Below are 12,437 nucleotides of genomic sequence, written 5' to 3'. Positions count from 1 at the left end.
TCTATTGAACATGAATAACCATATAGAAAATTAAGTATGTATTTAACCAATCAGAAAATACTGATACTATATATGATTTTTAGTTCTGTGATACAAAAGGCAAATTTTATAGTACAATAAAAATATCACTGGTTATATAACAATAAAAATATCACTGGTAACTGGTATTGGTAGGGGGAGATGACTGGGCAATAAACAGTGAAAATACTATATAATAAAATATATATCATTTATGTGACAAAATCAGAAATTAAATCAAATAAAAAATATAGATTTTTCAATGATTTTGTGATAAACATATTTGGTTCATTTTTGGTTAAAAATATTCTGATTGCTGTACTTGCTTCTGCAGTACATATACTAAAGTTGGAACAATACAGAGAAGATTAGCATGGACCCTGTGCAAGGATGACATGCAGATTCGTGAAGCATTCCATAAAAAAAAAATAATCTGATTGTGGTTCATAATGACAGAGCCTTCATGTGTGGGGATATAAAACATTTTTTAAAAATCTCTGCAGTTTTTCTCAAATTTTCTTTAAAAGTAAAGCTCCTTTAACTGCACTATTTTAAGAATAAAAGAAAATATAGACCAAGAAGCATACATTAATCCTCTACCTCGGAAGACCCTAACACTGCTCAGACATCAACCTGCTCAAAAGAGACTTCCCTTAACACTTAACAACAACAACAACAACGAACTGCTTACAGGACAGGGCTCCCTGCATTGCCCTTTGATTGTGAAACGATAGGATGCTCCACATCCTGACTTCAATGTAGGATATGCAGATTCCAGGATCTTTAATACAGAAACATGACACCAACAACAGAGACTGTGTGAAAAATAAAAGTGTGTTGGCACTAGAGACAATGTCTTGGAATGGACGATCTAGCTTGCCTGGAGCCTAGAGTTGGTCTTGTGCCAGGAAAGTTCAGGGGCCAGGTCTCTTTGTATTTAGGCCAAGGTTATTCCCTTCCATGTCCCTCATATTTTGGTGGGCCTATGCAAACAAAAATTGCCACTCTAACACCATTTTTACTGTGCTCCTTTGACTCTAATCCTTAAAAAGAACCCATTTAAAATTTGAGGTTAACTTAAGCTAATATGCATGTACATGGAAATGTAAAAAAATACTATGCCTGTAATGTTTAAGGAGTTATGTAAGTTTTATGGCTTTAGATTGCCTTCTGTGCTGTTAAGAAATATTATAATGTGTTACAATCTGGGGACTTGAGGGACAAAGTAATTGTACATGGATTCTGTCTTATTTATCTTAATGTTCTTTGGCTGAAATTTCAAAGTTAAGATATCAGCAAGGGGACTTCTGGGAATTATGTTATGGGTGATTGTCCTTCCACTGTAGCTTTACTTTGTCCTCTTTCTTTGCATCTTTGTTCTCATAATTAAAAATAAAAAATTAAAAAAAAAGAAGCATACATTAAAGACCTATATCCCAAAGGAACTTCATTGTTATATATTGGCGATGAAAAAATCACTTCTGACACAGATCTCTACTTATCTTTGATGGTGGAAATAATGTCCAACATTTACTAATCACTCATTATGTGCTAGTAACTCTTTCATACAGGAGTAATAAAATTCTTACATGAGTCATTAAATAGGGTTTCTACATATCTTGGCTTATAGTCTCTCAGTCTTATGATTATTTATATAAATAAATTATTGGTATCATAAATACACAGTAAATATTCAGAATGATAAATATTAATCAAGTTACTATAAGTGCTTAAATAGCATAGCTCTGTAGTAAAATTTAGCTGTTGAAAAACATCAGGAAAAATGATCTGTGTATATACATACTACATACATATACCTATACATGCTTTTCAGGTTCATTTTTATTATCTATAATTGAGAATACGAAAACAATCACTTTAAAGGTGTCCTACTATAAAAAAATTTGTGTTTCTATTTTTATGTGCAAAGGCCACTACTCATTAACTGAAGATAAATAAAGTATGGGGCTCATTTATATTTTTAATTCATTCTCTGGTCATTATTTATAGTTCATTTTAAGAGATAGAAATAGTATATGAAAATTTTGAGTAGAGACTTCTGTCATTCACTTTCTTCTCAACCAAGAAAATATCCTCAGGGTCTGTATCTAGTTGCCTTATTTTTTTTTAAATTTTCAATAATTTATTTATTTTCAGTGTTAAATAATTATATTTTATTTCTTCACATCCATGAAGCAGGTCAGCCAACACAGCATTTTCTTTTCTAAACGGAAAAGTTTTTCTTTTAAAGAAGGTGGTGTACAAAATTTCGGTTGTTCTGAGGCATCTGACTCTGAAATTTCACAGTCCTGGGCAGAATGTATGGAGCAGCATTTGGGGGACAGTGAGAACTAGGGTACTCAATGAAAACAGAGTTCCGCCTAACTCTACCTCTTATCACAAGGCACAGCTGTGGGAGGGGAAGAAGGATGTTGACATTAACAGAAGTCTATGCTGCTCCTGAGTCTGAGGAGTCATGTTGAGGAGGAGTTTCAGCTGGACAATTGCAACTCTATAAAGCAGAAGGCTAAGTTGGAGCAGAGGGAGCGGTGCCTGGCACCTCTCTGACCCGAATCCAGTTTCCACCTCAGCTGATATTTAGAAGGCATAATAGCAGCGCGAAGTCCTGCCAACCACTCTGTTCATGGAATTTGTACAGTTGGTGCTTACTGACATGTTCCATGTGGAAATGTGTTCCTCTCCTATCCCACTGAGAAACAAAGGAGCTAGCAAAGCAGAGAAGTGACCATTACTACACTGTTGGTGATTCGGTTACATTAGTTTTATAGCATCATTCTGGATTGCGACTGCCCTGGGAAACCAAACCAAACCAAAACTCCACTTCAGTCCAAATTCCTGTCCCGCTTCTCTTTGAAGATTTAGAAATTAGGATTCTTCCTCTTTCCCTGCTCACCACCTGCATGGTACCTAGCATTATCATGTATATATTTCTTTTTTAACAGTTTGGTGAAATTACATATCCACTTTCAACTTATTCCTTTTTTTTTTTTTTTTTTTTTTTTTTGGTTTTTGGGCCACACCCGTTTGACGCTCAGGGGTTACTCCTGGCTATGTGCTCAGAAATCGCCCCTGGCTTGGGGGGACCATATGGGTCGCCGGGGGATCAAACCGCGGTCAGTTCCTTGGTAGCGCTTACAAGGCAGACACCTTATCTCCAGCGCCACCTTCCCGGCCCCTCAACTTATTCTTTTTTAAAAATTTTATTTTGGCCAAAGTGAATTACAAATCTTTCACAGTAAATTTAAAGTACGTAGTGACAATGAATCAGGGTCATTCCCACCACCAGTATTGTCCTCCCTCTACTACTGTTCCCAGCATGCATCACATATCTCCCTCCTTTGTTTGATCCTCAGAATACTAATGTAACTGGTCCCCTCTTGTACAGCTTGCTGTGAATTATATATAGATTTTATTGCCTTTGACTTTGGATTTGATGTTCAGGTCTGATCTTTTTTTATTTCCACTAAATGTTCATGTGAGTGTCTGGACATGGAACCATTTCCCCCCCCCCTCAATTTATGAGGCTGAACAAGATGATTCAAGCAATGTGGTTCTGTTGGAGATACAGAAAAATAAAAAAGAAAGAAAGAAAGAAAGAAAGAAAGAAAGAAAGAAAGAAAGAAAGAAAGAAAGAAAGAAAGAAAGAAAGAAAGAAAGAAAGAAAGAAAGAAAGAAAGAAAGAAAGAAAGAAAGAAAGAAAGAAAGAAAGAAAGAAAGAAAGAAAGAAAGAAAGAAAGAAAGAAAGAAAGAGAGAAAGAAAGGAAAGAAAGAGAGAAAGAAAGAAAGAAAGAAAGAAAGAAAGAAAGAAAGAAAGAAAGAAAGAAAGAAAGAAAGAAAGAAAGAAAGAAAGAAAGAAAGAAAGGAAGGAAGGAAGGAAGGAAGGAAGGAAGGAAGGAAGGAAGGAAGGAAGGAAGGAAGGAAGGAAGGAAGGAAGGAAGGAAGGAAGGAAGGAAGAAAGGAAGGAAGGAAGGAAGGAAGAAAGAAAAACTTATTCTTGCAAGCGTATATACAGGTGGTTAAAAGGTCATGTAGATTCAGATCATACAAACATATTTTTACATATTACATATTTTTACATTTCAATATCATTAAAGCCATAGTACCTTGTAAAAGGGAAAAACATAAGCAATGACTAGTTTCTTCTATGCATCTTGATGTGTCATGTTTAGAAATGCAAGAACTTTTTTCTGTCCCTCAGGGGTGACTGAGCTGTAGATCTGACATACTAAATTTAGTAATTAAATGATTAGTTGGAACTAGGAGATCATCTTTAAAAAGAAATAAAATCACACTTTTTTTTAATTCTTTGTTTTGTTTTGTTTTGTTTTCGGGTCACACCTGGCAGCGCTCAGGGGTTACTCCTGGCTCTATGCTCAGAAATTTCCCCTGGCAGGCATAGGGGACCATATGGGATACCGAAATTCAAACCATCATCCTTCTGCATGAATTGCAAATGCCCTACCTCCATGCTATCTCCAGCCCCACATTCCTTTTTTAAATATAAAATCACATTCTTTGAAAAAAAGAAAGAGGATATAAATTGAGAGTGAGTGCCCCTTTAAAGCACACTTTACAATTGATTCAGCAACTGAGAAATGAATATAAAATACACTATCCTTAATTATTTCAAATAAAGTGTTTAAACTTTATTGGGATTTATAAGTGATCTGGAATATAATTTAAGAATTATTGAATGTATTTCAAAATGATTATGAGGCTTGTTTTTATTCTAGAACAATAAAATGAATGATCCTGACAATTTCTGTTCTGTTACAAGCTGTGTAGGTTGTTTCCAATATCCAAATGGCTTTCAAGAAGTTCCACTTCAGTGTTCAAAGTAGACTTATGACCACTTTTATTTAGCTTAAAGGCACTTTATATACTTTTCCATTTTAAGATTAAGCTTTCTTTATTATTTATTTATTTACTTATTTATTTATTTACTTATTATTTAGTGAGGTTTTTGAGCTACACCTGGTGACACTCTAGGGTTACTTCTGGCTACGTGCTCAGAAATTGCTCCTGGCTTGGGGGATCATATGGGATGCCAGGGGATCTAAAGGCGAACTGTTCTAGGATAGCATGGGCAAGGCAGATGCCTTACCACTAGTGCTACTGCTCTGACCCCATTTATTTATTTTTATATTATAAGACACAGACTTTGCTCATGCAAAGATGGTCTGAATGCAATTCTGAATTGTATTCTGAATTCCACATCATTCAGTGTTCAACATCAGTCTTGAAATTAATCTAATTCTTTATCATAAGAACCATTTCTAATTCTCTCACCTATTCTGTACCTTCACCATTCAACTTAAATTGATTTTATTTATGTGATATCGTGTAAATATTTGTTTCTTAGAAGTTTTGTCCTAACACAACCACACTAAAGCATCAATATCTGTCTATCATAGTTCACTGGATCTTTTCACTCTACAACTTTATGACAACTTTATATTGTCAAAGTCAAGAGAAGTGGCTGTGAACCCTTTATTGCCTGTGATTTGGCACCAGTCAGACCAACTGTGAAAATCACTGCTTTATATGGAATGGGAAAGGGGTTTTATTTATTGTACATTGTTTGTTCATTAGCTTTTTTAAAATTTAATTCACTTCTCTGGTTTCTGTCTTTCTCTTTCAGTCTTATTTTGCATTCCAGAGTATTTCACAAAGTAGTGTGTGTGTGTGTGTGTGTGTGTGTGTGTGTGTGTGTGTCTTGTGCACAGGTCGCATGCACCACTGATTCTGTGTCTACTTATTTCTCTTTAGACATTTGAGTAGTTTCCAGATTGTGGCTATTGCAAATATATACTGACTAAACATAGCTGTGAGTTTATCTTTACAGAAAGCATTTTTGTAGGATTAATTAATAAGTACTTAGAATTGTTAGAATTTATGTTGATGCTGTTTTTAATTTAATTCAAAATATCTTTTCTGTTTTTTAAGCATACTAACAGTTTATATACCCACCAAATGATGTAGCAGGGATCCTCAAACGTTTTAAACAGGGGGCGAGTTCACTGTCCCTCAGACCATTGGAGGGTCTGACTATAGTAAAAACAAAACTTATGAACGAATTCTTATGCACACTGCATATATCTTATTTTGCAATGAAGAAACAAAACAGATACAAATACAATATGTGGCCCGTGGGCCATAGTTTGAGGACCACTGAATAGGGTTCTTTAAATATACATCTCCACAAGATCTTTGGTTGCTCATCTTTTGGATATAAATATTTACTAGTTTAAGGCTTTTTCTGAATTGTCTTTTTAGAATAGTAAATTATAAAGAACTTTTTTATATGCATGTAGACTGTATGGAGAAGTTTTTCTTTTTAGATATTTTACCCATTTTGGTGGTGTCTGTTTTCATATTTATCTTTGTGATTTATTAATATATCATGTGTTAGCCAATTGTTTGCTATATGAGTTTGATTATTTTCTCAATTCAGCAGGATATCTTTGTCATAGTTTCTTTAACAGCTTAGAAAAATTTAGTTTGAGGCCATTTTATTTATTATTGATTATGGTTTACTTGCCAGTGGCTAAATGACTAAAATTACAGTTAAAACCAATAGTATATACTGTGTTGCCTATGTTTTCATTAATAACTTTTATGGATTTGGGTCTAACATCCATAACTTTTATTCATTTTAATTTTTATATACAATTTAAGTTGGAGGTTCAATTTCAATCTTTTGCATATGGCTTTTACATTTTTTCAGTTCACCTTTTGAAGTTTTTCTCCATGTTATGCTCTGGATACTTTGTCATAAATTATGGCATATCTCCATTTGTTTCTGGATTCAAATATCTTCCACTAGCCTTTATATCTTCATTAATAGTAATATCACATTGTTTCATTTGCTAGAACTTTGTAATATAATTTAAAGTTGAGGGAGGACTGACCAATATAACCCAGGGTTCTTACTCTCCCTACTCTCTTGATTTCTTTGGTTATTTACATTTTGTGTTTTCTCAGAAATTTTGTTAATAATTTTTTCTATTTTTTAATAATAGCATTAAAATTTCATGGGGATTGCACTAAAGCCTTATAAAGTTTAATGTAAGATGGTATTTTTACTGTTAATTCTTTCATGATAATAGAGCATTGTTCCATTAGAAATAAATTCTATTTACTTTTGATTTTTAATTTATTTAAAATAATTTGAAAATTATAAACATGTTTGCAGCAGGGCCTTAGTCATTAAAAGAATTGTCCCCTTTACCTGTGAAATAAATTTTATTTGATTATTGTAAAATTACCCCACACTCTGTATCTCCAACACCAGGTTGGAGTCTAAGCAGAATTGCTGCACAAAACAATCCAAACTAGGCTGAGTGTGAGACACATATAATCTGGGAATCTTCTTTTTTTTTTTTTTAGATGTAAAAGCAGTACATAACAGTGAACATATTAGACAAATAACAAGTCAGATGTGTAGAATATGGTAAAATACAATGCTAATCTAAATTCACATGTATAAATTTCTTTAAGCCTTGATAGTATACCTATTAATTTACATAGTGATCAAGACATTTAGCAATTATCAGTCTTTCTGTGGAAAGTACGAAATCTGGGAATCTTCTACCTCAAATGCAGAGCCAATTGCCTGCCAAAAGAGTTAATTGATTGAGTACAGAGACCACACCCATGTTGGGGAGTAATGACCGAATAATTATAGATAGCTCAGGCTATCCTGTTCCAGTCCTATTCAGGGAATAAACAAAATGATATAAAGGGACGAGGGATGATCTTAGTTTTGGGTGAAATCAAGTTTTAAACAAACAGATACACAGAAACCAGGGGTGATCTTTGTTTTAAGTAAAATAAGGTGTAATCTAACAGTCATGATGTATAATAATTTTTATATATTACTGCTTATGAGTAGCTAAGACTTTAATGAATATATGTATGTCTGTGACAAATAGGGATATTTTTGTTTTTCTTTGTTTGTTTTGGGTCACATTCAGTAAAAATTTAGGACTTGGTCCTACCTTTGTGCTCAAGGATCACTCCTGGTGTTACTCATGTAATCACATGGAAAATTGAGTAGCAAACACAAGCATTCAAGCAAGCACACTATCTATGTACTATGTCTCCAGATCCATTTTCTATATTTTAATAGAATTTATGCCATTTTATCAGAGTGATATTGGCTGCATGGAAGCTGGAAGAATTTTCTTTTCTTTAATGCATTGGAAGAACTTGAAAATGATAAGTAATAGGTAAGCTCTGAAAGTTTGTTAGTACTCACTAGGCAAATGATCTGGACTTTGGCTTTTGTTAGGGGCAGGAATTTGGTTTCTGTTTAAATTTCCTGGCATGTGATTATAAATTTCTTCTTTATTCAGAAGTTTACAACAAAATACATAATATTGGAGTTGGTTGGCATAAATAATGACTAAGAAGATGTAACACATTTAGGTTGCAAAATAAGACTTGGGGACCCCTTTATATAGAAGTCAGATAAATACAAATGGACCCTATGTGCATCTTTGCTATCTTTTTTCAAGAGAAAGAGAGGCTAGATTATTAATGAAGTGCACAGGCTTAGGAAATGCCTGGACGTTTCCTTATTCTACTGGAACACTAACAGCAGAAGGTATTTGAAATTAATTAGGTAACTTTAAATTTGTAATTAGGGAATATAAAATGTTCTGAACACTACTTTAAAGGAGTGAAGGGACAGTTTGTGATGTCAAATAGATGAATAACTCTCAGACACTAAAGGAGCTGACATTTTTATGCATGATGCTAAAGATTTGAATTTGCATCAGCAAATTTGAAATACTGAAGAGAAATTTTCTTGAGTAGAAGATAGCACTTGTTAAAGTTGTTATGTGTAAACAGAGATGGTTTGAGAGACAGTTGGAGTTCACACTTTTAAATATTTAAACAGACATGATAGAAGCACTTGGCTGCAATATATCTAAAGGGTCTTGAAAAGTGGAATTTGGAATGAATAAGTTTCTTATCTTTTATGTTTACTTAAAAATTAAAATAAAATGACGAAAATGAGGTTATATATTTCATAAAGCAATAAAAATTGAATTTGGTGGTTTCTTCTAAAATTGCTTAACTCATTGATATTCTGTTTATATTGTTATTTTCTGTAATTTAGAATCTGTTCTGGGACATGGGAAGCTAGCAAGACTTTGGAAGGGTGACACTTTAAGGAAGAGTCTTATACCTAGGTCAGAATTTCAAGTAACTGTTCCAGCAATGACCTTCTTGTGAACAAATAAATTGAAACTGCCACTTTACCCAGGGGCAGTAAACTGGAATCTCTGAGTACATGAATACATTAAATCAAGGGACAAGGTCAAGGAGAAGATGAAATGAGTTAACAGAAAAAAAGGTATTATTTTCCAAAAGTAAATACTATTTATCTGATTAAAGATTAGTCTTATTGCCACATTTAATGAATGATATCCTCAGAGCTATGTAATTCAAAACTATGTAATGAATAGCAAATCTAATAATCTAATAATACAAACAGAAGCAAAATTACCTATTCCAGAAGAAAGTGGGATCAAGTGCAATGATGGTAAGCATTTTCTTTTTCTTTTTCTTTTCTTTTCTTTTTTTTTTTTTTTTTTGACGCTCAGGGGTCACTCCTGGCTATGCGCTCAGAAATCGCCCCTGGCTTGGGGGGACCATATGGAACGCCGGGGGATCGAACCACAGTCCATCCTATGCTAGCGCTTGCAAGGCAGACACCTTACCTCTAGCGCCACCATCCTGGCCTCGATGGTAAGCATTTTAATTGTCACTGTTTCCTTGACTGTGGCAAGGCCAAGCAGAAAAGCATCTATGAAATAAGAAGAGTTTATTTTCTTAATTTATTCTCTCCAGAATAGGACATTGAAAACATTATAATCTGTCTATCCATTATAAGGATCAGACTTTGCTAAATTATAAAAGTCTTCAAATTATAGAAGTTGGATTGGCCATACCTCTTTTTTGTTGTTTCTAGAACTTTTGGGGGCTTGTCACAACCGCCAGCGCTCAGGAGTTACTCCTGGATCTATGCTCAGAAATTGCACCTGACAGGCTCGGGAGACAATCTGGGATGCGGGTATTTGAAACTCCATCCTTCTGCATGCAAGGCAAATGCCTTACCTCCATGCTATCTCTCTGGCCCCTGTTTCTAGAATTTTTAACACTGTGCTTGAAGATGCCAAGAGAACTGAGAGTGATGCATATAATATGTTTCAAAATTATAAATACCTGAGTCTATTTTGATACATACATTAATACATACAAATGACAATGTCCAAAATTACTAGGAATATAATATAAATATAACATAAATTCATTATGTCTATTTTAGTTTGAGGACCACACATGACAATGTTCAGAGCTTATTCAGAGATCAGGCCTAGCAAGTGGGGATAACAAAAAGAAATAACAAAGGTACTAACAATATTAACACAAAGTAGACAGAAAAGGTATATTGTAGTACAGAAATAATACCATATGATAAAATTATAAGGATTTTGTGAAGAAAACTAGAAATAACAATAATTTAATCAACTCTCTATATGTATATATAGTATTCTTCCAAACTACCTATTTAAAAGAAATAAAATTCATAAAATAATGATATTTATTTAGGATATATAATACATATACATTTGGGGGCCAGAGAGATAACATGGAGGTAAGGTATTTGCCTTTCAAGCAGAAGGTCATTGGTTCGAATCCCGGCATTCCATACGATTCCCTGAGCCTGCCAGGAACAATTTCTGAGCATAGAGCCAGGAGTAACTCCTGAGAGCTGCCAGGTGTGACCCAAAAATCAATAATAATAATAATAATAATAATAATAACAATCATATAGTTACAAGAAAATTAACACTATTTGCAGCCTCAATTAAGGATGGAATGGAACTATACTGAAAAGAAGTTTCTAAGTTTTGTTGAAACTAGTCATTACAAATGTAAATTAGCTTCTGATAGGTCAAATGCTTAATGCAAGATCTTATCAACCACTGAGAAAACCGTCAAAATATTTAAAATGATAAAAAAGAAAAGATTCTTTTGATGCAAAAGAAGGCAAACAAGGTATAAATAAGATGTTATTCATAGGTACCAAAATAAAAAATGGCAGATATAATTTCAATTATGCTTGTAATAATGCTGAATAAGAAAGGATTAAACAATCCAAAACAGATATTGTTGAATTAGCTAAAATAAAAAATGCCAACTATATGTAGATTCTCAGACACTATCTTTAGATTTAAAAGTTGACTGATATGTTACCTATCTTACAGTAAAACTCCCCAAGGATAAGTAAGTGTATTAGAGGGAGCAGCATTAAACTTATTTGTTTTTAATGTATGGTGTAGAATTTATCTGTAATGGTATAAGTGTACTGGAAGTTATGACACAATGGTAGAACAGTTTTTATTTTTAATGTTTTTATACCTGACAGAATGGTCTGGTCCTTTGACCTGGGTTTGAAGATCACTATAGTAAAGCCTCCTAGTAACTTAATGCTGCTGTCAGGTTGCAGGCAATCTGATCCAAAAAACCTGGTATAGCTGATTGTAGTAATACAATTCTTACTGTCAAGAGATTATCTCTATAATCTTCTGATTAATTTAAGGTTAACAAACTCACCTGTGAAAAGAGTTTTTATAATAAGTTACAGAATCAAGGCTCTCTTTTGACACTGTCATTTCTCCTTCTACCATCTGTCTTCCTAATTTCAGATCTTAGTGGTAGAAACAAAATATAAATGCTTACATTAGAATTTATAGTATAGGAGAGAAGATAGTACTCAAACCATTTATTGAGTGTTGCAAAAAAATAAAATTCATATAAGAGCATTGGAAATAAAATTTAACTGAACCAAAGAAGTTATCAAAGAAACATGATTCATCTAAATTAAATTAAATGCAAGATAGGGTTTTGATTTTTGATAGATCACCTGGAGTTAGACTGAACAAAGGAAAGTTGTTCTCTCATAGTTAAGCATCTGAAAATGAAGAAAAGTAGATATATAAGTGAGTATATCAGCAATCAACTCTCAGAGAACAGATTTTTGTTCTCTTTATATATATATATATATATATATATATATATATATATATATATATATATATATATAGTGTATTTTTATTGTATAGCTTTGAGCATACATAGCCATTTAAAAGTCAATTATTTTGTCTTGGGAATAGATATGATTTCTTGCTTTGCTTAACATTTATTGATAAATATAAAAGTTAAAGTTTTGCTTCCTCAAGGAAAATGCATTAAGACATGAAAGAATTTTCTAAGAATCAAGGTGATAAAGTATTTAAGCCTTGATACAACTATCACTAGAAATAGTACTCAAACTTTTTTAGGCATTTAATATCTCAAAGTTATTTTATTTTATTTTATTT

General features: G+C 33.2%; 1 non-coding gene across 1 annotated transcript; it reads left to right on the top strand.

Moving 5' to 3' along the window:
- Positions 1-336: 336 nt before the first annotated feature.
- Positions 337-443, top strand: LOC125995403 (U6 spliceosomal RNA). The gene has a single exon (XR_007490938.1). It is a non-coding gene; the product is annotated as a U6 spliceosomal RNA (small nuclear RNA).
- The last annotated feature ends 11,994 nt before the right edge of the window (positions 444-12,437 follow it).

This window comes from Suncus etruscus, chromosome 17 (genome assembly GCF_024139225.1).
Source record: "Suncus etruscus isolate mSunEtr1 chromosome 17, mSunEtr1.pri.cur, whole genome shotgun sequence".
NCBI lineage: Eukaryota > Metazoa > Chordata > Mammalia > Eulipotyphla > Soricidae > Suncus > Suncus etruscus.
Note: the sequence above shows the minus strand (reverse complement) of the source record. Positions and strands in the feature narration are given on the sequence as shown.